We start from the raw sequence: 26147 nt of genomic DNA on the forward strand, positions 1-26147 counted from the left end.
AGAGCCAAGGGCTGTGGACCAGGTGTTATTGTCTCACTTCCTCATCAGCTGAGTCACCGTGAGTAACTAACGCTGCTCCCACTGCCATGACCTGTGGCACAGTAATAGCCTCGTCCTCAGGCTGCAGCCCAGAGATGAGCAGAAGCCCTGCATTGGCCGAGGTGTCTTTAGATCCAGAGAAGCGGCTGGGGACCCCGGAGCCCTGGTGTTTATCTGAGTCTGACTTGTAATATAGGAGATACCGGGGAGGGCTCCCTGGCTTCTGCTGGAACCAGTCTATCCAGTAGCCCTCAACATTGAAACCACTGCTCAGGGTGCAGGTGAGTCTGGCTGATGCTCCCAGAGATGCAGAGAGGGAGGGCGGCTGAGTCAGCACAGACAGGGAGAGGGAACCTGCAAACACAGACACTAATGGGAGATGGGCAGGGACCAGGGTAAAGGTTCTCAGGTGCTGAGACAGAGAAACAGGCACAGGCCAGAGGGCTGCCCTAGTGCCCCAGGCCTGTCCCCACCTGCGCAGTGAGAGAGGAGCACGAGGAGGACAGGAGTCCAGGCCATGGTGCACACAGCCCTGAGCCCACAGTGGGGCTGGGCTGCCCCAGGCCTCCTTTTCTTCTCCACCCTCTGCCAGAGGAGGGGCTGTCCATGCAAATGTGTGTCCATCCACTGACTGCCCAGCCCCTCCCTGAGCCCTGGTGCTGGAGCTCAGCTCACACCCCAGACAGAGGAGGATGGAGGTTGGCTTCACCCCTGGGAGAGCCCTGGGAGGAGGCACCTGCTGAGACCACACAAAGGTCCCTGTGCAGGGGGACTCTGCCAGGCCTGAGAGGACACAGCTGCTGAGTCCCCATCGGGGAGCTCAGGGCCCAGCACCCAAGCCAAGGCTCCTTTGAGTGAATGCCCCACACTGAGGAGCTGTGTAGGGACCGCAGGGCAGTCCCACAGCGCCCCCTGCAGGTCACAGGGCACACACGTCCCGTGGCCCAGCTGGTTTGTGCAGCTCACCAGGTCACTGTCTCTATTCATACAGCCATGATCTGCTTCCCAGAAACTGTGATTTTGATACATTGTAGGTGATTGCTGTAGTATCTGACTCCCAGAATGAGTTCTGTTCTGTGGGATATAGATAGATAGATAGATAGGTAGGTAGGTAGGTAGATAGATAGATAGATAGATAGATAGATAGATACCTGTATCTCTCTATATGTAGAGAGAGAAAGAGACAGGGACAGAGAGACAAAGAGAGACAGAGAGACTTAAGTTGTCAATACCCACCCGCATGCACACACACCCAATAGATTCTAGAAAATGCTAAATGACCCTCGTGTGCATGAGGCCAGGTGTCATAGAACAGACAAGGGGTCAGGTGATCTGTTTTTGTAGGCTAATATGTACCAGTGAACTGTATAACACGTTTTCCCCTATAATATGTAGCTGATTTTATCTGTAAGTAGAATCTTCAGCTTTGTGCATAGTTGTGTCATATGTTTTCTATTGGTATTTTGTCCTAGATATTATACATTTTGTTTATATTGTAATTTTTCCATCCAATTTTTCTTGCTAGTTATTTTCAGTTTATTAGGAATATCAGCATATATTTTAAGGTCATACTGCAGATGTTTTGAATGCCCAGAAAGACAAGGGTAGAAACTTTTATTTCCTCAGTGTGCCTGGCATGTACACTTGCATTAACTGTGCAAATGGCTACGGACTTCTAGAGTCTTTAGTAAACAATCTAGGACCAGGATTACCTTCTTCCTGAGGCACTGTCTGCTCACAGTATTCAGAGGGATCTTTCTCGTTCATATTCAGAAGGTCAACCAATGGCTTAAAATCCTTGAGTTGTTCCTAATTCTTCTTGCATAAAATCCAACACACCAGCCCCACTAACCTTCCCTTCACGGTCTGGCCCCATCGTTATGAGGGAAGAGAATCCATGGAGAGTGTAGACAGAAGATAGGTTTCTGTTTTGACCCTGAATCTGGTCCTTACCTGACAGAGTGACAGGTGAAGGAGAAACGCCCTGGAGTAGTGGGCAAGTGGCCAACACTGGGGGTTCTTGAACCTTCTTTATCTTGTTACTACGTCTGGGAAGTGAGGACATCTTTCTTCCTCTCCTGAAACACCCTGCATTTCATATCTGGGAGTCAGCATGTCCTGGCCTGGAATCGATCTGTTGCAGGAATATGAGAAGGGTCAGGGAGCAGGGCTACAGTTTATGAGACGGGAACAGCCTGGCCGGTGTCACCTGCCCAGATCCCAGTGTCCTCAGTACTTGTCCCAATCTGAACTAAACATGAGGGTGGAGGAAGGAATGATGCACAGAGTGGGGACCTATTTGGTGAAACTTCCATCATTGTCTTATCCTATTTGGACCCCAAATCCCTGGGGTTAATCTGGGACTGACTCCCATTTCAAATGGACAGGTCTTGTGTTCCCTAAATCAATCGGACAATCCCCTCTTAGTCACCATGCTGGTGTCAGGATGACGTGAGTTACCTGCTCCAGTCACCCTGAATCGTGGGATCCCGATCAATGGGTCAGGGAAGGCAAGTCTTTCTCTTTCTGATGGGGGGTAGGGGGTGTTGTGTGGCTGTGATACCTGGGACTGCAGACACCCTTTGTCCCCGTGTGGGAAATAAAGCGTGGACACAAGCCTTTGGCTTGATTGTCCTCTCTTCTCCAGACAACGTCAGCTCCCTGAGCAAGGGGAACCCTCCTGTGTTTTACACAAAGTGTCCTTAGTCCCTAGACCCAAGTCGAGCACATAGTAGGTGTTCAGTAAATGGTGTGGACACACATCATCTGGACAGTCGATTAAACTGAGTCAGATGCACCTGGACCCTGTGTCCCTGGTTCTGTGCTGACCCTTGATACGGACTGAACTATGTCCCACCATCCTATGTTGTAATTCCAATCCACACTGTGACTGTCCCTGGGAATCAGGCCTGGTAGGTGGTTATGAAGGTCACCAAGGTCATGATGGTCGTGCCCTAATCAAGCAGGGCCGGTGTCTTTATAAGAAGAGGAAGAGAAACCAGGGTGACCACACACAGAGAACAGGCCATGTGGGGACTCAGGGAGAATGCAGCCACCTGTAAGCCCAGGACAGAGGCCTCAGGAGAAAGCAACCTTGGACTTCTAGAATTTACCTCTGTGAGAACATACACTTCAGTTGTTTAAGCCGCCCAGTCTGTGTACTGTGTCATAGCAGCCCTGGCACTAACACACTCCTCATGGCCTCTGTCTCCAGGGCCGCCTCTCCCAGCAACCAGGAATTTCTGTTCAGTTTCAAAAAACCAGACAATGAGCAGCCCCCAAGGACAGGCTTTGGGGGCAGAATTCGTTAGGAGAAGGACACACTGTGCAGACAAAGTTTTCTGGAATGGGGCTAAGACCCAACTTTAGGCCAAACAAAAAGGAAGCAGCTTTCTTGTCAGTGGGTTTGCCCAGGGAAGCCCCACAGCAGGAAAGACAGCAGGTTTGTGTCTCACTTCCCCACAGGCCTGGAGCATTGTGAGCACTGAGGCTGCTATCATAGGACTGGCAGTAATATTCAGCCTCGTCCTCAGCCTGGAGTCCACTGATGGTCATGGAGGCCGAGTTGCCAGACTTGGAACCAGAGAATCGGTCGGGGACCCCCGAGGGTCGTTTGCTGTATTCATATATCAGGAGTTTGGGGGCCTTTTTTGGGAGCTGTTGGTACCAGGACACATAATAACCCCCGATGTTGGAGCTGCTTCCAGTGCAGGAGATGGTGACACTCTGTCCCGGGGCCCCAGACACTGAGGGCGGCTGAGTCAGCACAGACTGGGCCCAGGATCCTGGAAGAGGGAGAGACACAGAGATGGTGATTCTGGGTCTAGAGACAAGAGGAGGAAGCAGGGCCCCATGTGTCTTCCCAGGGTCCCTTCCCCTGTCCCCGTATCCAGTCACCTGTGCAGTGAGCGATGAGGGTGAGGAGGAGAGGGGACCAGGCCATGGTGGAGATGGTCACCGAGTCCTGCCTTCTGTGGCCCCACAGCTGAAGCAGAGCTTCCCCCAAATGTCTCCCTTCCCCTCTTCATACTCTGAGAGAGGGAGGGTCCACTCATGCAAATGAGACCCCCAGCTTTCTGATCCCTCACTGGGCCCCGGGTCAGGCCTCTCTGCCTGAGGATGTCAGGGGTGTGGGCAGGGGAGGGGCTGTGTGGGGCCCAAGGTGTGGGGAGGTCACAGCTGTGAGCCCTGAGCAGAGGACACAAGCTGTGCCAGGAGGCTGGTCCCAGCTCTGGTCACCCCCAGATGATCAGGGATGGGCTTTTACCACCCCCTGGTGCCCAGACACGGACACACCACTGTGTGACATGGTGACGAGGGCCCATCAGCTTCCACATCCTCACTGCTCTGTCTTCTGCCCCTGCCTTTGGTCAGCCCAGGCGTCTCCTCATGTGGCCTCCCCATCACCTCAGGGCATCTTGATGCTCCACTCAGACTCCTCAGGGTGAGTCTGCACACGGCTCCCTTGGCTGTTTAGTGGTCAGGACTGAGGTGGTGTCTCTTATACAAACTCCTTTAGATCAGGATCAACTCCAGAGCATTGACCTTGGAGGGTTGTCTTGTTCTTTACAGGACACGGGTTCTTTCCTCATAAGTGATTCCTCCCTGGTGCCCAGAGCTCTCTTTCCTGTGGATCCCCCAGAGCCCAGAGGACAAAGGGGCTTGTCATGCGGGAGACCCAGCTCGCTGCGCCATGTGTCGTGCGGGGAGGCCTGCAGGGTCTCTGGTCCCGCTCCCCATACAAGAACGCAGGATATGGCGAGGCCAAAAAGGAACACCCACGGAGCCATAGGTAGGGGAGTCATACCACTACGGTCTCACTGGAGGCTGGGTTCACTGGACGTGCGACCTGCTGTCCCTTTTGTCTGCAACCCACCGACGACTCTCTTTCACTCTCCTCCCCTCTCCTCTGTAGCCGCAGCAGTTATATTAGCGGCTAATTGGCTAACTGGCTACAGCTGACGGCCAATCAGCCACAGCTGACGGCCATCTACTACCCGAGCCAGCACTCCTCCACGCGAGGCCGAGAGCCTGTAAACTACTTTCTGGGGCTCTGTCCCCACAGGGCTCCTCTCTCTAGGGAGGGGGAGATTGTGGGGAGGAAGCCCAGTGTGCATTCTTCGTGGGTGATGCTGTGTAAATCTTTATCATCTGTCTATAACCCCACACATTCCAATGCTACCATCATCCACGTGTTGTTTTTTCTCCCTACAATGTGATTAACTCCTGGGTTTCTATTCTGCATGAACAGGATACTAGTCTGCTGGGAGCTGTGCCACATAAGTATCTGTGTAGCGTTTTACTTAAGAGCATGAAGGGCAAACATGCTAAGTACTGAGAATGGAATGAGTTATATCCCTGAGTCTGTTCCAGCGGTGCCTGTTCCCAGGTGAGCCTCACAGGTGGCAGCTCTTAGGACCAAAACTCCAAATAGAGGGTGAGAGAAAATTTGGTTGGTACTCAGAGTGAGTCCTGTGAGACTGTCTGACAGCAGGATAAATTATTACACTTTTATCTGAAAACAGTGCCCACTATACATTATTTTGCAAAGGGAATAGCTTCAGTAAAGGAAACAAAAAGAAAACCTGTCCAATATATCAAATTTTTTTTAAAAAGATGTTTTTACGTGACTAGAAAAACTCAGGAATTTTTTGCACCAGACTCTTAACTGACTGTAGTTTGAAGAGCTGTTTGGGGCAGAGAGAAACTGCCTGACTGTCCGTTTGGCCCACTCTGTGTGTGCGTGTTGGACTGGGCTGTATGACTTTGGAAGTTTAAATGCACCAACATGTTTAAATGGGTGAGTGAAAATATAAGGTCATTACCTTAATAAAATATGTCCGTGAACTGACTGAAAGGAAAAAAAAAAACCTAAGTTATATTTTAATTTTGCGTTTACAAGGCTATTTTTTGAACTATTGTTTTCATTATAAGTCTTGTTCTTTTTTCCAGGCAATTTTTAAGGTTTGGTAGGTTTTTTATGACTAAGGCACATAATAAGCACTTTATGAAGTTGTATCATTATTCAGTACAAATTAATTTTTGTAGATGTATTTGTAGCCCTAATCTTCTTGGTATTACTTCCTCATTGATGATGCAGAGTTTTTTTGTTTTGTTTTGTTTTTATTGTGACTTTAATTTTTCCTTTTCATCCCACTCTAATACAGACAGATTGGCCCAGGCTGAGCAGTGTGTCACACACACAACAGCCTACCCGTCTCCACTCTTCCCATGGGGCCTGCCAAGGGCGAGGGGACTGCGTCCCAAGGCAGCATGTCCTGTAAGTGTGTCTTCTCTCCACCTTGTCAGGGAACCACTGCTGGGAGCTCCAGTGCTCTCCCCCCGATTGTGGCTCTTACACTAGTTCATCACCTCTCGTGTCTGCTCTCCCTCCAAGTCCACGGTCACCATCCCCAAGAGACTTCCCAGTACCTCAGTCTCAGCCCAAAGCCTCCCTAGTGGTCAAGGGAAACCTTTCTCCATCTAGATGATTCCACTGGTTAACATGCTGAGTAATGTTGACATCTATGTGCATGGAGGAAACTGACATATGATTTTCAAACCTGATCCTGTTCCTGTTGGCTTGGATGTCATGATTTTTAAGGAGAAGGAAATAAGTGTGGGCTACACACCTTCTATTTTAAGTCTTTTAAAAGTGCCATGCATGTTTGTTTGAACTCTCTTATGATGCCTTCTGGATTGGATTGTGTTCAAGAAGGTATATATATATATATATATATGTTGGAATATATTACATATTTTTCTTATTTCTCTTCTTATACACAGAGCCCCAGACACACTATGAATACCAGGGATTCCAGAGTCCCCACAATCCCTGGAAAGAATGGGATGACACCCGTGGCCAAATGCCAGGAGGAAAAATAGCAAATGTATCCCCAGGAACCACTCACTGCCCCCTCATGGAATGTCCTGTCCAATGACTGAGGAAGTTGAAGCAGAGGAGTCCCGGCCATGCTGGACGTGCCCCCATAATTCTGCTTCTTTAGGCCACGTTGATGCAATTGTGACCCTCCTCCCAGGTGTCCCTTATTCTAACCTACTTGGTCAAGTCTCTATGCAAATCAGTTCCTCCTGTGTGACTGTCCATCTGTCACTTCCTGGACATCAGTGCTGGACCATGACTCCTTAAGGACGGAGAAGGAAATATGAAGCCAGGGTGTGAGTCAGAGCCAGTGCTCACGTGGCTCCTGGGAACCAAGTTCAAGGCTTCAGGTTCCCCAGAGCAGCATGTTTGTTCTTACCTGGTAATAATCGTACCTGGGTCACTCTTACAAGTTAACTTAATGTTGTTGTAATCACTACTGTCACTGCTGTTGCTCAGTGTATCCTGTGGTCCCCAGCCACGATGGCTGTGGTTTTTGATGCCTGTCTTTCCAACAAGAACACAGCGTTGTCAGGGAAATTGTCTCTGCTCTTGCTCTGCTTTGCGTTCTCATATACCCTTCATTGTCAGCCAGACGGGTCTTTATTTTCTTGTGAGTCTGGTCTTTGTCAGACATTTTAGTCTATTTAATTCATATTTCTCACTACAAATGGTGATATAAAACAGGAATTTGATTCACTCTAATGATGGACTTGATTTTATAGGGTCTAGGTCCCAAATAAATCTGATTTATCCATCATCCTCCAAACCAAAGCATGAGAGAGGGAAAAGCATTGTAAGTCATGGGTTACGTGGGGCCATGAGCACATCATGTTCTGAGAACCATCTACTCAGTGGGGAGTTATTGCTCAGTACCTGGGAATTCAGGAGCTCCCCAAATCTCTAATATCAGATGAAAGACAGAAACCCAGATCTCTAAGGTTTCAGAGCTCATGGAATTAGCAGTAAATCCAGGCTGGTACCACTGGACATATAGGGGGCAGGACTGAGGGCCACTGGTTCTGCCGTGTCACACTATGCTCTTCCCGTCTCATCCCCAACCGGCAACACTGGAGACTATTTTGCTTTAGAAACAATGGAATTCTATTTGCTTTGAGAGATCAGTGTCTACAGAAGGAGATACTTTCACTGGACCCATAAAAATAGAGTCGACAGCTTGAAGGCCTCTGGTTTTAGAAGCAGAAGTGACAGCAGAAGGCAAAGCCTGAGTAAGTGTTGGTCATAGGCAGGACAAGGGAGTGGATGGGACAGACCGTGAAGTGAAGGGCAGAGTTTATCACATGTCCCCATGAACAGTTCTTTGTGGTGCTGGGGTTGTGTTCAGCTCTACAACAGTGATCGTCAGCCTCGTCCTCAGGCTGGAGCCCAGAGGTGGTCAAAGAGATCTGGTAACAAAACTGGAATGAGTGAGTCAGGCTCAAACCCCTGGTGTCCCTCACTGTTGTCCTAGGTCACAAAGGTGGGGGTTCTGCCTGGAAGCCCTTGGTACCATTGCCATGGTAAACACCAGTGTGCCCTTTGCTTCCTGTGCAGGAGAAGGTGATTTTGGATCTGGGCTCATCAAGAGCTTCACACTGTGAGTGACACAGGCACATACTGGGGATTTCCTTCTCTTAATGTCCCCCAGTGTCCTGCCCTTCCCTGATTGTTGGAAACACCAGTGGGGTCTGAGTGGAGACTGGACACGGTCAGTGCCTGTGGTCTCAGGAAAACCCACTCACAGGAGTCCCCATGGTCCTGAGTGGGGTCAGCTGTAAGAGCCTCTCATCCATGGACCTACTTCATCCCCTTCCATTGCGTAGCCTCAGCATTTTCCCAGCAAGTGTGGAGTGTCCCCCACCCTCTCATGTCACTCAGAGAGGTGTCCTGCATTCAGGCCACAAATCCTTACTTCTGCTTGCCTAACTACCCTCTCCTGGACATCACAACTAGGAGACAGGTACCAGTGAGGGCCCCAGGCCAGCTCTGTTCCTGGGATTCCTCCAGGGCCATGTCCCCACCCAGCATCTCACATCTCAGTGCTTCATCCCTGGGACACAGGTCTCCTTAGACAGCCCTGAGCTCAGGAGCCTGGGAGGGACAGGAAGGTGTCCGCTCTGACCCCTGGGAGAGCAGAGTTCATGCTGTGGAGGATGGTCCAGCTCCTGTGATTGTCCCCCAGGGTCTGATAAAGAAGGAAAGCTGGGAGAGTCTCAATGTCTTTATCTCAAGTGAAAAGGCGCAGGTCCAAAGCTCTGGTTTTATTACATCAGAATAACTAGTCAATATTGCAGTGTCATCATCAATACTTTGTTTTTAGTCTTATTTCCATTTTTCTGAGACCTCAGACACATGGAACGCAAAAAAATGAAACAAGACCCACTATAAACCAGAAGGTACATCCAACTATAGTTTTGTGCATATGCCATTTATTTTAAAATGTTCAATTTTCATGAAACAAGACTCAGGGGATTGAGGTTTTTGTGCCACTTCCCCATCTGTGTGTGTCACTGTGTCCAGTACCACCGTGATCTATAGCACAGTAATAGTCAGCCTCGTCCTCAGGCTGCAGCCCAGAGATGAGCAGAAGCCCTGCATTGGCCGAGGTGTCTTTGGATCCAGAGAAGCGGCTGGGGACCCCGGAGCCCTGGTGTTTATCTGAGTCTGAGTAGAAATGCAGGAGATACCGGGGAGGGCTCCCTGGCTTCTGCTGGTACCAGTATATGTATTTACCACCAACACTGATGTCACTGCTCAGGGTGCAGGTGAGTCTGGCTGATGCTCCCGGAGATGCAGAGAGGGAGGGCGGCTGAGTCAGCACAGGCTGGGAGAGGGAACCTGCAAACACAGACACAAATGGGAGATGGGCAGGGACCAGGGTAAAGTTTCATGAGCGAGAAGAGACAAAACAAGGGTAGTGACTCCCCTTTGCATGTCCCCACCTGCGCAGTGAGAGAGGAGCACGAGGAGGACAGGAGTCCAGGCCATGGTGCACACAGCCCTGAGCCCACAGTGGGGCTGGGCCGCCCCAGGCCTCCTTTTCTTCCCCACCCTCTGCCAGAGGAGGGGCTGTCCATGCAAATGTGTGTCCATGAAGTGACTGCCCAGCCCCTCCCTGAGCCCTGGTGCTGGAGCTCAGCTCACAGCCCAGACTGAGGAGGTTGGAGGTTGGCTTCACCCCTGGGGGAGCCCTGGGAGGAGGCACCTGCTTATACCACACGAAGGTCCCTGCTCAGGGGACTCTGCCAGGCTTGAGAGGACACAGCTGCTGAGTCCCCATGAGTGAGCCCTCAGGCCTGGGCTCCTTTGAGTGAATGGTCCTCACTGAGTAGCTCTTTAGGGACCACCATTCACTCCCAAGCGCCTCCTGCTGGTCACAGAGCACACACCACCCCACGTCCCAAGTCCCTGAGAACACAGGTGGTTTCTGCAGGTCACTGTCTCTTTTCATACATCCATAGTCTGGTTCTTAGATGCTGTAATTCTGATACACTGTACACGATGCATTTAGTGTCTCACTCTCAGCAGAAGTCTCCTTATACGGATGGTCCAAAAACACAGAAATGACAAATTCAGGTCTTAGTGCCCCCACAGATGATGATACTTCATTTCATATGAGGTAGAATATGCATACATCTTAGTGCCCCAAATCTTGTGCGTTGAAACAGGTTCTTAACATTCTCACACAAACTTATTTGTGCTTTAATTTCTCCCTTTTTAGATAGCTTATTTGCTACACTAAAGACGGGTGAAAGGAAGCAAAATGGATCCTAAGATTTGCAGCTCTGTAGCTCACATTTATGCCACATTGTGTTACAATAAAGTTCAGATGGCAGATAATTTAGTAGCCCTTCATGTACTTGCTTCCTTCATCATTTCCTCCTTTTTAGACTCATATCTCTATGAACAGAGAGCTTGCAAACCCCATCATCGTTCTTTAAAAGTTGTTCCACAAGAATCCCTTTATGATTTGGGGGTGGATAAACTGAGTGTTGAAAATTCATTGATCACATAATCTACTATGTGCTGTATATTTAACGTGTTGTTGACAAATGACGATATTCTATGTTCTTAAGGGTTTGGGCCTGGTGTTTGGGTAGGCAAGGACTGGCCTGGTGCCGAACAGGCTGAGAACCTGAGTTCTCAGGAGCTGGTCTGGAGGATAGGTCCATGGAGGCAATCTGGTGCTGGGACGGACTGGGAGCCTGTATTGAGTGACGGCGGGATCCTCGATTCCAGCCTTGGACCAGGACAGGCCAGGAACCAGTGTCTAAGGGAGCCAGTCTGGAGGCTGAGTCCACACGGGTCAGTCTGTTGCTGGGATGGGCTGTTAGATTGGGTCCGTGGAAGGCCTCCTGGAGCCAAGGGCCACAACACTCAGCTTAGTTCTGGGGCAGGTGGGATTCTGAGTCAAGAGAGCTCTCCTGGCACCGGGGTCCACGCAGCCGCCTGACACTGGGGCCAGCTATGGACAGCGGTCTGGAGTTCAGGTCCTGGGTGCCTGGCTCCACGTTAGGCAGCCTGGTTGTGGGGCTGGCCATGTGCACAGGTCACGAGGGGCCTTCTGAGGTCAAGGTATACAGGGCTGGGCAGGACCTGGCATCATGTCAGCTGCTGTGGAACAGGAGCCTGGAATGCTGGAGTCGCCCTGGGACTGGAACGGGCCTGTTCCTGGGGTCCACAGTGACATCGGTGCTCAGGCTCCCCAGTGGGAGTCGTCTCTCTCAGCGCTGGGCTGCCTGGGTTTGGGGAGGGTGGGGGTGCATGTGAAACTGTCCTTCCTGCACTCTTCAATGTGCCTTGTCTTATTTCTGCGCTTCACCCAGGCGCTGGTCACTCACCTGGAATCCTTAGTTACTACAAAGTCATTTTCCTCTTTGGATAGTTGTTCAGGTTGCTCTTTCTATGGGCAGACAATGGCTAAAGAGTCTTCCTCTGCCATCTTTAAATAATCCCAGTGCAGCAGGATATGTGGGAACCTTACCTTCACTGCTGACCTGCTGGCCCGGGGCACAGTGATGTGTGAACCTCCTGCCTCTATCACCCATTGTGGATTCTCCAACCTCAGGCAGCAGGTCAGCCGAGCCTGGATGCCCATCTGCCTGTGGGACCTGGACTTCCCTCCCTGAGGCTTCTAATCTCTATCTCTTTTCCTGTTCAAGGCTCTTTGGCCGCGACTGCACGCTCACCATAGGATTTGGGCCGAGAGGCCCAGACACACCTCATGAGGCGTCTTTTCAGTGTGGGGGGGCCTTGGTCTCTGTGATCTCAGCCTTCCTCAGTGATGTTTCCTCTGCTGCCCTGAGGTCCCTCCTCTGTGTGGTCCCGTCTAATATTTTTGTGATAATTAGTGATGAGGCAGAGAATAACTTAATAAAAGTAGCCCAAAGCGGGGCTGCCCAGGCCTGCGTCCCCTCCCCAGGGGCCGCCCAGACTCAGCCCCTAGAGATAAATCTTCCTGTCAAAAACGTCCTTAGAAAAAGTTCATAAGACCCAACCAGAAAAATCTAGTGCCTGTGCAAACTGTTGGAGCCTAGCCGCTATCTGAACTCCAGCCTCATTATAATGAAATTAGAACAAAGTTAACATTATGGCTTGTCCCCACCCTCGTGGGTTGTCTGTATGCATTCTGGATAAGAACAGATACAGAAAAAAATTAGTTATATAACCAACATATGTCAATCAAATGACTTCCGTCTTCGTCACATCCCCTGCTATAAGGAACATTTACCTACCCTTTCCTACATAAGAAAAAGCCAACCTAAAGTTGGGTGCAGTTGTCTACTCTGAGACCCTTCCACCGGAAACCCCCTCCCTCCCCGGTGTTTCTCTCCTTACTATCCAGGCAACTGTCTTCTTTAGACACCGCCACATGCATTGTCTCTGCATGACCTTCAATAAAAGTTTCCTTGCTCTCCTACTTTTCTGAGTCTTGTGAATATTTTCACATCTGCGAATGACCAGGGGAATCCAAAGAAAAAACAATTAGGAGTATGTGCATTGTAGTATATTCTGATACATTTGCTAGTGGTGACAATATTATAATGTAGGTACAGATTTGAAAATCGAATTTGAAATTGCACAACTGAGTATTTTCCAAATGTTGTAAGGTAAAATCTTATTTGGTTAATGTGCATTATTTAGTTGTTCAATATTTATGAGTCATTCTGTGATACTGTCATTACACTATCAGTGATCATGTCAGGATTTAGAATGATCTTGTGTAAGACTATTTAAGTAGTTAAAAAAACTAATATTACACATAAATTGAGTTAAAAATTTAAAGGCGTTTAATTATATCAAAGACCCTTAACATCGATGTCAAAATTGGGTAGGCTCCTAGATGGGATAAAATATATATGCAAGTTGAACTTTAAAGAGACAGAAAGAATTAGTGTTGAATCTGTAGCATCTTGGTGTAGATGAGAATATCCCTTGAAGAAAGAACTACACACACACACACACACCTACAAATACAAAGAAAATTACCTTTATTCATATCTTGGATTTATTCTCAGGTTTGGTTGCTATAGAAGAGTTGTTCAATATTATTTTTAATACTGTCCCTCGTTGTTAATGGAACAGTTCTAGTGGGACAGACACACAGACAATGTTGTAAACAGAGTTACATGTGACAATGGCTCCGGCATGTGGGTGGTGCAGAGCACCGTGTAGCAAAAACCAGAGCAAATCATGCTACTTAAGGCTACGGCGACCTTGTAGATGACCTTTACCCTGGTGGGTGAGTACGATGGCTCTAAGTGCAAACCCAGGAAGCAAGAAGAGAATTAGAAAACCCATACGGCCATTGAAGAGATAGGACCATAGAGGAGGCGTCTGGTGTGAGGGGTACAGGGGGGCAGCCTGGAGAGGGGGTGCTGGTGTGATGCTGGGGCTCACTCTGCCGTTGCAGGAGTCAGACCCTGGAGACATGGGAATTCATGGAGCTTTTATGCATAACAGCTTGTCTTGAGGCAGAAATTTTCTGATTAATCAATGACAAGACCAGACAAGAAGGCACATGAGGGTCTAAGGGAAACTCATGGGCATAAAATAAACAGGGCAAATACAGAGGGTCATGTATCTAACACACTGAGGAGGGGGACTACATAAATCTGATGCCCACCTCTATGTGTCAGGAGGGAAAGAGGGAATAAATACAACCCTGAGCTGTCAGGTTTGGAGACTGTGGAGAAGATGGTTCCAATGACAAGAGGAAACAACAGAGAAGGAGCAGGGAGCAGGTCAAGGGTGATGGTTGATGAAGTGCGTGTGTGTGTGTGTGTGTGTGTGTGTGTGTGTGATAAGACAGGCAGCCTGGAAGTGAAACCCCAAAGTTCATAGGCAGAGGGTTCAGCTCCTCAAGGCGACGAGGCTGAAACAAATGCTTATCCCCATCAGGGTCCTTAGGAGGGATCGTCCCCAAATGTCTCCGAAAGCCTAGTTTGTGCCAGAAGCCAGTGTGACTAGATCGTGTCCAGTAGGGGAGGTGAGAAGAAGGAGAGGTCACCCAGGGTACTCTGGGCCCAGTAGATAAAAGCACATTTTTAACAAAGGTGATCTCATTAATTCTCCCCGTCATGAGGATTCCAGGAACTGAGAAGCAGAATGTTCACACTCAGCCTCCCTCCTTCCCCTTTCTTCTCCCTGGGCGCTGAGGTCCCTCAGTGGCAGCCAAGGCCAGCCTAGGTGTCCTGAGACACAGAAGCAGGGACTGTACATCAATTTGGGGGAAAACAGAGGAAATAGAATGACAGGACAGGACAGTCCAGGTCAGGAAATACTACTTCAGAGACAAAAGACTCTGGAAGGATAGTCAATGTTCGTGTGAATCATTCGTTAGAAAAATCCTTCCTCCCTCCCTCCCTTCCTTTCTTCGTCCTTCCTTCCTTCTTCCCTCCCTCCCTCCCTACTTTCCTTCTCCTATGAGATAAGAATTTTCAATATATATCCTCTTGTGGATTTCCTTATTTTTAATGAGGATTTTATTCTCCACTTTCACTGAGAGTTCTCTTAGCTCTAATGGATGATAATTTCCCAATAATACTTTCTAGACATCAAGCTTGTATTATGCTTCAAGTAAAAAAAGAACAGAGCAAGTGTGTCTTTCTACCAACTGCAGTTTGGGAAAGTTGGGTCTCTTCTCCTGCATGGCTGAGTTCAGATCCACCGTCAGATACAAGGACTATCTTTTATCATTCCCTTTTACCACTTAATCTCAAAATATGTACCCAGAATATTAAAAAAAACACTTAAAATTCAACAATAAAGAAATAATTTCTTTTTAAAAACTTAGCAAGTTCACCCAGAGAATATATGGATGGTAAATAAGTGCATGAAATATGTTCACTATCGTTAGTTATTACAGGATGAACTATTCCTATATATGTATTAGAAGGGCTAAAAAAAAAAAACTGACCCCGACATTGAAAACCTAACTATTAATTTCCCATGATGTTGGGAAATTGATGCAGAAGAAAACACTGAATCTATTTTTGTCACCAGGAGTCCATAAAAATGGTGAATTGTCATAAATACACGGACTAAAAAGTTGAAGTAATGAAGATTCTAAATATATGCTCAGCTAGAATCATTGCAACATTGGCATGGCCCGAGCTGTAGATTACTGTACTGTTACGTCATCTATTGATGTTGAAGGAGGAACTCCTTAAATTAGAATTTCAGCACACCATTGCAAACTCTTTGCTCTGAATTCAACACAAATGAAACACAAACGGTTCTAGTAGTAATGACCTACAAAACATTTAAAAGGAGAAGAATCTTTCAAGCAGATTTCATATTACTACAGAATTAAAATGAACCATATCTATTGTTCTATCTTCTAAGTCTCTGGCATATTTTACTTTGATATTAATAACATGTTTTCAGATCTCATGAGGAGAAGGCAGATATATTTTCTGATCCAAAGTGGTGCAAAGTCCAGTAAAAAAAGACATTTAAAACTTCTACTTTTATCTTATAAGAAATAGGTTCATTACCATTAGAGGGGTCCCTCAGAATTCTGTGACCCACGAGTGTAGTTTGCTTGACTATAAACATGGAGTGAAAAAATGAACACCAGAAGCAAAGAATAACAATAAAACACTGCGTGAGTGCCAGGCTGCCAGCCCTAAAGGCGTTTTGCACTTGACCCAGAGGCGATTTTGATTTAAAAGCAAAGCATTCAATGAACACAGCTTCTAGCTCCAGGTAATTGCTGGCTCCTGGAAGACTGAGGCTGACTCGGGTAAAATCTTATTCTTGGAGCAGAGGCTCGTCATCATGTTTATCTTTTTAGTCGGCTTTCTCGTGTGGAGGCAAAAAGCACACCCTGGGATGCTGGGTGCTGGAATAAGCTGTGGGAGACTCTCTGTCCTGAAAATGATACACACAAACACACACACACACGCACACACACACACAAATTCTGACACGAGGTCTGTACCAAGTGGCAAACAGTTAACCAAGTTTACTATTTGGAAGTGCTGAAAAGGCGGTGTGAAAAAATGAGACGACCTGAACTGTCCGTCAACAATTAATGGCTCTTGCATCACGACAATGCACCAGCTCACACGGCACTGTCTGTGAGGGAGTTTTTAGCCAGTAAACAAAGAAGTATATTGGAACACCCTCCCGACTCACCTGATCGGGCCCCCAATGACTTCTTTCTTTATATGAAAATAAGGAAATAGTGAAAGGAAGACATTTTGATGACATTCAGGACATCAAGGGTAATACGATGACAGCTATGATGGCCATTCCAGAAATATAGTCACAAAATTGCTTTGAAGTGTGGACTAGGCGCTGGCGTCAGTGCATAGCTTCCCAAGGGGAGTATTTCAAAGGTGGCGGTAATGATATTCAGCATTTTCGTATATAGCACTTTGCTAGGATGAGTTCGCAAACTTAATTATCAGATCTCATATATTTCTATTACCCAAGGCCAACTGAACCCCAAACTTTCTGTCACAGCTCCCATGTCTGAGTCCTCGATAGGTGCAGATAAAAGGGGACTGTATCCCTTTGGCTCTGGGTTACGACGGAAGATTTCAGAGCAAAGCTCCAGTCTGGCCGAAAGTGTTATTTGTGGTGGTTGAATGAATGACAGCCCAGGCCTGAGAGCACAGGGGAGGTTGTGACTTGTGTCCCCTTGAACTGTGAGCACCGTGTGAGCAGCACCGAGGCTGCTGTCCCAGAATAAATGCCACAATCAGCCTCATGTGCTGCCAGGAGCCAGACGTGGTCAGGGAGCTGAGCTGCTGACGGAGCAGAGACTCGTCCTGGGATCCTGAGCATCGACTCATCCCAGCACAGCAGGTGTTCAGGGAATTTCCTGGTGGCACTGATAATGGGACTTCAGTTACACTCATGTCACTGGTGTTTCCTGCTGAGGGAGACTCTGCCTCCTGAGACTCTGACCCTGAGGACGGCAGGGTCAGCAGAGGCCAAGCCCTGATTCTGGAGAGACAGAGAAGCCCGGAAACTGCAGAGTCCAGACCATGCCCACTCAGAGAGAGGAGAGACGTGTGTGTGTGGGAAGGGTGGCGCGGAGGGGTAAGTCTAGGGAAATTTAGGCAGAAAAGAGAAATTGCAACAGATTAGCTCTGATAACAATTCCACTTAGTCAGATCCAGGTTTTGTGGAGTGAGATAATCTGTCCATTTTCATCCTGCAGACACACGACCCTCAGCGGTGGGGTCTTAGGTCTCAGGAAGCAAAGGACAGGGTGAGCCTATAGTCCCTTCCCCTGACATCACAGCCATGCCCCACAGTGCCCTGTGGCCCACAGATGCCTCGCTGGGGGTGACCTGGAAAGAGTTTACTTATATTTTGGAAGAGGGCTAATGTATGGGGCTTCAGTAATCTCAGTAAACTGTGCGAATGGCGAGTTAGTCATAATGTTCTTAGGAAATAAATATTCGCAGAACAAGATAAAAGCTGTGTGTGTTGAATTTTGCAGCCAATCCTTCCTTTGCTTATGACATCGACACTGACCGTGGGCCGGGCCTCAGTAATTCTGAAGGAGGAAAAACAAATGATCAATAGGACCTGTGTGCAAATACTGAACAGGCTGGATGCAAATACATTTTTAGAAAAAATGAGTAGTTGTGTTGGCAAATTAAAGAGATTGACTGAGGGCGGTGGGGAGTAGAGAAATAGAATGTAGAGATCAAAGGAGGAATCAGATTAAGAAGGGATTTGGTGCTGGTCTAATGGCTGCTAATCCTCCTCCCTAGAGGTGGTGCCTGGGGGATGGAATCTACAGGAAGAACTTGTTGTTTTCTCTGAAAACCTAACGTGGAGATGGAGTGAAGACCTGAGGAACCAGATGGAGAGATCAGGAAGGTGAGGGACGCCGCCGCAGAGGAGAGAAGAGGGACGGTGAGAGGGGCCGTCAGTGGGAGTCTGCAGGGTCTGGATCCAGTCAGATGTGTAGGCGGGTCCAGAGGGAGAGGAGGTGCGTCTGGGATCAGGGTGAGTGTTCCCGTATCAGCTGTGGACGTATCACCAATAACACAAGATTCACACTTTACTGTGTTCATTTGTACATGTACATGATTATCTTGGTCTTCATTTAAAGCTGCAAACACAGAATTCATTCTTCTTAACTTACTCCTACCCGGTGGACATGGGCAGTTGTCTCTCTACCCCATCAGCCTGTGAGTCCCCAACGCCCTGTGCTGGCTCATGTAGCAGATATAACTGTGTGTGAGTCTTTCCTCCTCAAGGACAAGTCTGACCACAAAGAAGTCTCCCCTACACTTGTCTCCACAGAAGTTGTTAAAAAAAAAAAAAAAGGGTCTCTGAGGACAGGTTTGTGGCCCAGGGGTTATTGTGTCGCTTCCTCATCATCTGAGTCACTGTGAGTAACGATAGCTGCTCCCACTGCCATGAGCTGTAGCACAGTAATAGTCAGCCTCGTCCTCAGGCTGCAGCCCAGAGATGAGCAGAAGCCCTGCATTGGCCGAGGTGTCTTTGGATCCAGAGAAGCGGCTGGGGACCCCGGAGCCCTGGTATTTCTCTGAGTCTGATTTAAAGCTCAGAAGATACCGGGGAGGGCTCCCTGGCTTCTGCTGGAACCACTCTATCCAGTAGCCCCCAACATTGAAGCCACCGCTAAGGGTGCAGGTGAGTCTGGCTGATGCTCCCGGAGATGCAGAGAGGGCGGGCGGCTGAGTCACTACAGGCTGGGAGAGGGAACCTGCAAACACAGACACAAATGGGTGATGGGCAGGGACCAGGGTAAAGGTTCTCAGGTGCTGAGACAGAGAAGCAGGCACAGGCCGGAGGGCTGCCCTAGTGCCCAAGGCTTGTCCCCACCTGTGCAGTGAGAGAGGAGCATGAGGAGGACAGGAGTCCAGGCCATGGTGCACACAGCCCTGAGCCCACAGTGGGGCTGGGCTGCCCCAGGCCTCCTTTTCTTCTCCACCCTCTGCCAGAGGAGGGGCTGTCCATGCAAATGTGTGTCCATCCAGTGACTGCCCAGCCCCTCCTGAGCCCTGGTGCTGGAGCTCAGCTCACACCTCAGACTGAGGAGGGTGGAGGTTGGCTTCACCCCTGGGAGAGCCCTGGGAGGAGGCACCTGCTGAGAAGATACAAAGGTCCCTGCTCAGGAGTCTCTGCCAGGCATGAGAGGACACAGCTGCTGAGTCCCCATGAGGGAGCACAGGGCCCAGCCCCCAGGTCCAGGCTCCCTTGAGGAAATGGTCCTCACTGAGCATCTATGTCAGGACTCAGGGCAGTGCCACAGCGCCCGCTGCTGGTCACAGGGCACACACCTCCCCATGGCCCAGCTGGTTTGTGCAGCTCACCAGGTCACTGTTTCTATTCATACAGCCATGATCTCCTTCCCAGAAACTGTGATTTTGATACATAGTAGGTGATTGCTGTAGTATCTCACTCCCAGAATGAGTTCTGTTCTGTGAAGTATATATATATATATATATATATATATATATATATATATATATATATATATATGTATATATATAAATATATGTATATATATACAGAGAGAGAGAGATCTATCTCTCTATATATAGAGAGAGAGACAGACAGAGAGACAGAGAGACAGACAGACAGAGACAGAGAGACAAAGAGAGACAGAGAGAGATTTAAGTTGTCAATAATCCCCCCCCACACACACACACACACACAATAGATTCTAAAAAAGCTAAATGACCTTCATGTGCGTGAGGCCAGGTGTCATAGAACAGACGAGGGGGCAGGTGATCTGTTTTTGTAGTCTAATATTTACCATGAACTGTATAACACCTTTTCCCCTATGATATGTAGCTGATTTTATCTCTAAGTAGAAACTTCACTTTTGCGCATAGTTGTGCCATATGTTTTCTATGGGTGTTTTGTCCTAGGTCTTATACATTTTGTTTATAGTGTAGTTTTTCCGTCTTGTTTTTCTTGCTAGTTATTTTCAGTTTATTAGGAATATCAGTATATATTTTAAGGTCATACTGCAGATGTTTTGAATGCCCAGAAACACAAGGATAGAAACTTTCATTTCCTCAGTGTGCCTGGCATGTATACTTGCATTCACTGTGCAAATGGCTATGGACTCTAGAGTCTTTAGTAAATAATCTAGGACCAGGATTATCTGCTTCCTGAGGCAATGTCTGCTCACAGTATTCAGAGGGATCTTTCTCATTCATATTCAGAAGGTCACCCAATGTCTTAAAATCCTTGAGTTGTTCCTAATTCTTCTTGCATAAAATCCAACACACCAGCCCCACTAACCTACCCTTTCACAGTCTGGCCCCATCGTTATGAGGGGAGAGAATCCATGGAGTATGGACAGAAGATAGGTTTCTGTTTTGACCCTGAATCTGGTCCTCACCTGACAGAGTGACAGGTGAAGGAGAAGTGCCCTGAAATAGTGGGCAAGTGGCCAACATTGGGGGTTCTTGAACCTTCTTTATCTTGTTACTATCTCTGAAAAGCGAGGACATCTTTCTACCTCTCCTGAAACACCCTGAATTTCATATCTGGGAGTCAGCATGTCCTGGCCTGGAATCAATCTGTTGCAGGAATATGAGAAGGGTTAGGGAGCAGAGCTACAGTTTATGAGACGGGAACAGCCTGGCCGGTGTCACCTGCCCAGATCCCAGTGTCCTCAGTACATGTCCCAACCTGAACTAGACATGAGGGTGGAGGAAAGAATGATGCACAGAGTGGGGACCTATTTGGTGAAACTTCCATCATTGTCTTATCCTATTTGGACCCCAAATCCCTGGGGTTAATCTGGGACTGACCCCAGTTCCAAATGGACAGGACTTGTGTTCCCTAAATCGATCTGACAGTCCCCTCCTTAGTCACCATGCTGGTGTCAGGGTGATGGAGTGACCTGCTCCAGTCACCCTGAATCGTGGGATCCCGATCAATGGGTCAGGGAAGGCAAGTCTTTCTCTTTCTGATGGGGGTGGGGGGTGTTGTGTGGCTGTGATACCTGGGACTGCAGACACCCTTCGTCCCCGTGTGGGAAATAAAGCGTGGGCACAAGCCTTTGGCTTGATTGTCCTCTCTTCTCCAGACAACGTCAGCTCCCTGAGCAAGGGGAACCCTCCTGTGTTTTACACAAAGTGTCCTTAGTCCCTAGACCCAAGTCGAGCACATAGTAGGTGTTCAGTAAATGGTGTGGACACACATCATCTGGACAGTCGACTAAACTGAGTCAGATGCACCTGGACCCTGTGTCCCTGGTTCTGTCCTGACCCTTGAGCCAGACGTGGTCAGGGGGCTGAGCTGCTGACAGAGCAGAGACTCGTCCTGGGATCCTGAGCATCAACTCATCCCAGCACAGCAGGTGTTCAGGGCATTTCCTGGCTGCCCTGCTAACGGACCCCAGTTACACTCATGTCACTGGTGTTTCCTGCTGAGGGAGACTCTGCCTCCTGAGACGCTGACCCTGAAGATGGCAGGGTCAGCAGAGGCCAAGCCCTGATTCTGGAGAGACAGAGAAGCCCGGAAACTACAGAGTCCAGACCATGTCCACTCAGAGAGAGGAGAGACGTGTGTGTTGGGGGGAATGGTGGCGCGGAGGGGTAAGTCTAGGGAAATTTAGGCAGAAAAGAGAAATTGCAACAGATTAGCTCTGATAACAATTCCACTTAGTCAGATCCAGGTTTTGTGGAGTGAGATTATCTGTCCATTTTCATCCTGCAGACACACGACCCTCAGTGGTGGGGTCTTAGGTCTCAGGAAGCACAGGGCAGTGTGAGCCTATAGCCCTTCCCCCACCCCTGACATCACAGCCATGCCCCATAGTGCCCTGTGGCCCACAGATGCCTCCCTGGGAGTGACCTGGAAAGAGTGTTTACTTATATTTTGGAAGAGGGCTAATGTATGGGGCATAATTAATCTGAGTAAATTGTGTGAATGGTGAGCTAGTCCTGATGTTCATAGGAAATAAATATTCACGGGAAAAAGATAAAAGCTGGCGTGTGTTGAATTATGCAGCCAATCCTTCCTTTGCTTATGACATCAACACTGACCGTGGGCCGGGCCTCAGTAATTCTGAAGGAGGAAAAACAAATGATCAATAGGGCCTGTGTGCAAGTACTAAACAGGCTGGATGCAAATACATTTTTAGAAAAAAATCAGTAATTTGTTGGCAAATTAAAGAGATTGACTGAGGGCGGTGGGGAGTAGAAAAATACAATGAAGAGATCAAAGGAGGAATCAGATTAAGAAGGGATTTGGTGCTGGTCTAATGGCTGCTAATCCTCCTCCCTAAAGGTGGTGCCCTGGGGGATGGAATCTACAGGAAGAACTCGTCGTTTTCTCTGAAAACCTTCTGTGGAGATGGAGTGAAGACCTAAAGAGCCAGATGGAGAGATCAGGAAGGTGAGGGACTCCGCCGCAGAGGAGAGAAGAGGGACGGTGTGAGGGGCTGTCAGTGGGAGTCTGCAGTGTCTGGATCCAGTCAGATGTGTAGGCGGGTCCAGAGGGAGAGGAGGTGCGTCTGGGACCAGGTTGAGTGTTCACGTATCAGCTGTGGACGTATCACCAGTAACACAAGATTCACACATTACGGTGTTCATTTGTACATGTACATGATTATCTTGGTCTTCATTTAAAGCTGCAAACACAGAATTCATTCCTGTAAACTTACTCCGCCCTGTGGGCATGGGCAGTTGTCTCTCTACTCCATCAGCCTGTGAGTGCCCGGGACGCCCTGGGCTGGCTCATGTAGCAGATATAGCTGTGTGTGAGTCGTTCTTCCTCAAGGACAAGTCTGACCACAAAGAAGTCTCCCCTACACTTGTCTCCACAGAAGTTGTTAGAAAATAGAGTCTCTGAGGCCTGGTCTGTGGGCCCAGAGGTTTTTGTCTCACTTCCTTGTCATCTGAGTCACTGTGAGTAAGTGTAGCTGCTCCCACTGCCATGATCTGCAGCACAGTAATAGTCAGCCTCGTCCTCAGGCTGCAGCCCAGAGATGAGCAAATATGCCGCATTGGCCGAGGTGTCTTTGGATCCAGAGAAGCGGCTGGATGCGGAGCCCTGATACTTTTCTGAGTCTGATTTAAACACCAGGAGATACGTAAGAGGGCTCCCTGGCTTCTGCTGGTACCAGGCTATCCAGTAGCCCGCTACATTGAAGCCACTGCTCATGGTGCAGGTGAGTCTGGCTGATGCTCCCAGAGATGCAGAGAGGGAGGGCGGCTGAGTCAGCACAGGCTGGGAGAGGGAACCTGCAAACACAGACACAAATGGGAGATGAGGCAGGGACCAGGATAAAGTTTCATGCACAAGAAGAGACAAAACAAGGGTAGTGACTCCCCTATGCATGTCCCCACCTGCGCTGTGACAGAGGAGCACGAGGAGGACAGGAGTCCAGGCCATGGTGCACACAGCCCTGAGCCCACAGTGGGGCTGGGCTGCCCCAGGCCTCCTTTTCTTCTCCACCCTCTGCCAGAAGAGGGGCTGTCTATGCAAATGTGTGTCCATCCACTGACTGCCCAGCCCCTCCCTGAGCCCTGGTGCTGGAGCTCAGCTCACACCCCAGACTGAGGAGGATGGAGGTTGGCTTCACCCCTGGGAGAACCCTGGGAGGAGGCACCTGCTGAAACAACACATACATCCCTGCTCAGGGGACTCTGCCAGGACAGAGCGGACACAGCTGCTGAGTCCCCATCAGTGAGCTCAGGGCCCAGCCCCCAGGCCCTGATTCCTTTGAGTGAATGGTTTTACTGAGCAGCTGTGCACAGACCACAGGGCAGTCCCACAGCGCCCCCTTCTGGTCACAGGACTCACCTCTCCCTGTGGCCCAAAGCCCTTAGAACCCAGCTGGCTTGTGCAGCTCACCAGGTCACTGTCTCTATTCACACAGCCATGTTGGTTGCTAGCGCTGTGATCTCATAGGGCTGGACTTGTCTACTATGATTTCCCTTTGTCACAGGACTTTTATCTGTGACAAATGGAAGGCAGAAAAATGTACAGAAACAACCACTTAAGGAGTTAGTGCCCCAGAGCATGCCGGGTGAGACCGCCCCATGCCGTGTCCCACCTGATGCACCCCAGAGCCCAGCACTGCTCTCCGCGGTGCAGACCCCGTGACTTCATTTAACCTTAAACACCTCCTTCATCCCTATCTCCAAATACAGTCACATAGGCGTCAGGTCTCCATATGAATCTGGAGGGCACACAATTCAGTTAACAGCCAGCAATTATTATACACTTTTACTGATGAGGGTGAGTTTGAACAGAATAAAATATATAAGCATGGGAAAGACAGGTTTACATGGTGCCTGCCTTGGGCTAGTGTAACAATGTGTCCTGTGCAGGGTGTCCATCAATTTCGTCTTTCTCTCCAAAGTGTGTCGGGAGCCATAGCCAATAGCCCAAGACTCTCATAGGAGCATTTGCTGTGACTTTTACCTCTTCCTATCTGCATTCTCTCCCTAATTCATTTTTTGTCTCTCCTCCAGGGAATGTGCAGATGCCCTGTATTCAGCCCAGTTGCTCTCTGGTGGTCAATGGGAATTTTACGAAATAACTATTGATTCTTCTGGCTAATCTGCTGAAGAAGCTTTGCAACTATGTTAAAAATGTCCTATATTTTTTATGTCTAATGCTATTCATGCTTGGGTGTGTGCCATGGATTTTCTAGCATCAGATATGAGTTTGAGTATCATGCTCTTTATTTAAATAAAGTCTTGGGGAAATTTCCTTGCATGTTTGTTAGCACTTCCTTTGTGATGCCATCTGGCTTGGTCCCTGTGTGAGTGAAGATGTTTGATTACTTACGAAGGAGCGGGCCATGTTGGAGCTGCCTCCAGAATCTAAGGATGCTAAGTATAGGATTTAGTGCACAGAGCTGTTGTTACCAGATACATTAATGTCACCTGACATTTGAGTTTGCTTATGCCAGGTGTCTGGTCTCATTACCAGTGTCCCATCTAAACCAAGTTCAAGGCCTACAGCTGCCCAGTGTACAAGTTGGTTCAAACCTGAAAAAAATCTACATGAATTATTCTAACAGTTTGAATAATTTTGTTGTTTTTGTTTTTGCTGTTGTTATGAGTTTCTCCCGTTATATTCCATCACCCAAATTGTACAGGTTCTGGAATTTGACATCTGTATTTCTCACAAGAATAAAATGCTCTCAGAAAAAAATGTCCACTGTTTATGCTTCTCACTCTAGGTTTTCATTTGCCCTTCATAGTTAGCCTGGAAATTTGTTATTTCTTCTTGCGTCAGTGTGATATATTTGCAATCACTTTTCCATTTTATTAGTCTAGTGTATTATACTTGTTCTCAGTATGGGGGTTGATATAAATAAACCATTACTAGACAGGGACCTCCCTGTACTTAGAATTTCATCCTCTACTCCTAAAATAAGGGATTCCCAGGACTTGGTAACTCACCCATATTGGGCCTCAATTATGTTTGTCTTGTAAATGCCCCCTGAGTTGATGCTGAAGAAGCAACAGAACTTTCTAGAAATTGTTCTGTGATATCAGAGTTGTCTCTGATAATGAGGGTTGGGTTCATAGGCTCTGTTCTCTAAAGTACTGAGATGAACTTCAACATCATCTCAAGCAAAGAGTCAGAGGCAAACAAAAGAGGGAAAAGACTTATGAGACATGACATTAAACTTTACAGGCCTCATCTTAAGTCATTACATCTGCAACAACTCCATGTTCAAATACGGTTATGTCCTAAGGTATTGGGTTTTTAGGAATTCATCACATAAATTGTTATGGAGACA

At 48.2% G+C, this 26147-nt stretch overlaps 1 long non-coding RNA gene and 1 gene segment (V, D, J or C); both read right to left on the reverse strand.

Moving 5' to 3' along the window:
• LOC109439815 (putative non-functional immunoglobulin lambda variable 1-50) overlaps window positions 1-26147 on the reverse strand; it is a 370373-nt gene that overhangs the window by 312686 nt on the left and 31540 nt on the right.
• Window positions 3725-4335, reverse strand: LOC141569194 (uncharacterized). The gene is made up of 2 exons (XR_012492652.1): window positions 3937-4335; window positions 3725-3824 (listed from the first exon to the last, which is right to left on the reverse strand). It is a non-coding gene; the product is annotated as an uncharacterized LOC141569194 (long non-coding RNA).

This window comes from Rhinolophus sinicus, linkage group LG16 (assembly GCF_036562045.2).
Source record: "Rhinolophus sinicus isolate RSC01 linkage group LG16, ASM3656204v1, whole genome shotgun sequence".
Classification (NCBI taxonomy): domain Eukaryota; kingdom Metazoa; phylum Chordata; class Mammalia; order Chiroptera; family Rhinolophidae; genus Rhinolophus; species Rhinolophus sinicus.